We start from the raw sequence: 2,609 nt of genomic DNA, 5'->3' as shown, positions 1-2,609 counted from the left end.
ATGTTCCCAGGATTGAAGAATCTTTACTCAGCGACCATAATTGTATTATTTTGATAGCTGCAATCTGGGAAACTAAATCTGTAAATACAATAAGAAAAGTGGGTAAAATTGAAATGCATAGACCCAATTGTACCAGAATAAAATGGAAAGGGGTGCATGTGGATACGGTCATAAAGAATATTGTTATTGATTGTTTTGCTGAGATATACGATAGTTTGAATATTAATTGTGAGCCTGCATTGGTCCTAAAGAATTTTAGCAAAATTAATCATTCAATCGATACCATTTTTACAAAGGTCGGTAATGGGGAACCCACACATAACAAGGGTTGGTTTGATCATGCTTGCACCTCTTCCCTTTCCCCGTTAAAACAGGCACTGATAAGTAGATCTAGGGACCCAATGCTAATAATTAAACTAAGAGCAGACTATAACCTTGCTCTTAAGCAGAGGAAAAGAGAGTTGCAACAGGAGGCCTGGGATAAACTCACCCAGGCGGCCAAGACCTCTAACTGCCAATTGTTTTGGGCAACAGTTAATTTCCCCTTTTTAAAAAAGCAAGATGGTCCCAGAGTTAATGTCACATGTAAGTAGTGAGGCTTGGGTAACCCATTTCTCTGGTATTTTTAAAGCTAGCCATTGTCAAAGCGTTAATTCTATCAACACTTGTACCTGGCCTGTAGTACCACTAAATATTACTCTAGAAGAAGTGGAACAAGGCATTAAAGCAAGTAAGGGAGGTAAGGCCCAGGGTCTAGTTGGGGTCCCAATTGATGTTTATAAAGTTGTTCCAGCTCTGTGGGGCCCCTTATTAACTATTGTCTTTAATGCCAGCGTAAATAATGAAGTACCTCCTACATGGGGAGAATCTATTATTATCCCCATTTTTAAGAAAGGGTATAAATCGGTTGCCAAAAATTACTGCCCAATTTCTCTTCTAGACTCCTCCATTAAAATTATGAGTAGGATTTTGTTAGTTAGACTAGAAGAGTGGGCGGAGGTAAACAGGATTTTAGCTAATACGGTTTTAAGAAGGGGCGAGGGACACTTGAAGAGTGTATAAACTTAGATTTAATAGTTGGGAAATATCGTTACGTGAAGCAAGGTTCCCTCTACCTTTGCTTTGCGGATTTAAGTAGCGCGTTTGATTTAGTGGACCATTCGATCCTATGACGAACCTTACTACAGCTTGGGGCTCCTGAGTCAATAATCTACTTTTTGGCATGGCTGTATGAAAGATTACAAACTTCTGTACAGTACGGGCCATAGAGGGGAATGTACGCCTAAAATTTAATGTCAGATGTGGCATCTGACAGGGCTGCGTCCAGCCCCTCTGCTTTTTACTCTTTTTATCAATGAGGTGCATGCATCGCTTAAATTAGTTAGATCAGATGCCCCTTAGGCAAACAGCGTAGGAGTACCAGTACTGCTTTATGCAGACGATGCCGTGCTACTATCCAGGACCCCGATTGGCGGCTGATAGATAGGCTTGCTGATTTTATAACCAATAGGAAGTTGCAGATCAATAAGAGTAAAACCTATACTATGGTATGTGACAGTAGCCGTAAAATATCCTCTCCTTTTATATAGATGGACAGAAAGTCCAACAAGTGGACAAGTTTTGCTATTTAGGGATCACCTTTGCCAGAGACAGAACCTGGTCCCAGGAGATATTAAATGTCCGGGCAAAGATGGCAAAAAGTGTCCATGGAATCTTCAGATTTGCAGTCAAGTTCGGAGACAGACCATTTTAGCGATATGCCGCAGATTTTTCTGTCTAGATGCGTTTCTATCACACTCTATGGTGCTGGGGGGTGGGGATATTACCCCGATAGTAGTTTACAAGTGGAGGAAAACAAGTTTATCAAAAAACTACTCTGTTTACCAACTTTGGCACCTACAGAGTTAATACATAAGGAAATTGGGATTGGCTACCTGGCGGACCTGATAGCTTTAACGCCCTTACTGATCTGGAAATCCATATGGCAAAAAAGAAGAGACTGCTTTTAAAAGATTAATAATTAAAGATTGCCTTGAACAGGATAACTACCTTATGATACCATGGTTAAAGTATATTATACTATGCTTCAAGGAAGTTTTTGATTTAAATATTCTGGATGACCCTAACGCTGTAGCTGAGTTGCCCAACACAGTAATGAGGAATATGTTTTTGTCATATAGACTAAAGAGGCGCATGAGCCACAGCGGCAAATTAACAACATGTATGTTTTAAATAGTTATTCAGTTTTTAAAGGATTCCAGACATATTTAATCCAGGTAACAAGAATTTCACATAGGTATGTTCTCACTAGATTAAGGTTCGGGCTAGTGCATCATTTGGTAGCTTTCCCAAATCTAAAACAGTACCCGGCCGGTCCATGCCCTTGTGACGGCCATACCAAAGAAAGCGCTTTGCACTTTCTTCTTATATGTGATTTTTATAAGAATTTTCGCACTGCTTTTTTGAAACCACTGTTTTTAAAATATGGTACTTTTAATGTGGATGCTGCGATGAGGTTGCTTTTTACAATGCAGGAACTGGACATTTGTTTCTTTACGGCAACTTTTGTACTCAAATCAATTAATGCTAGAAAGAGTATGAAATTCTAA

This window comes from Lissotriton vulgaris, unplaced genomic scaffold, assembly GCF_964263255.1.
Source record: "Lissotriton vulgaris unplaced genomic scaffold, aLisVul1.2 SCAFFOLD_4510, whole genome shotgun sequence".
NCBI lineage: Eukaryota > Metazoa > Chordata > Amphibia > Caudata > Salamandridae > Lissotriton > Lissotriton vulgaris.
The sequence above is the reverse complement of the archived record's forward strand: the minus strand, read 5'-3'. Positions refer to the sequence as shown.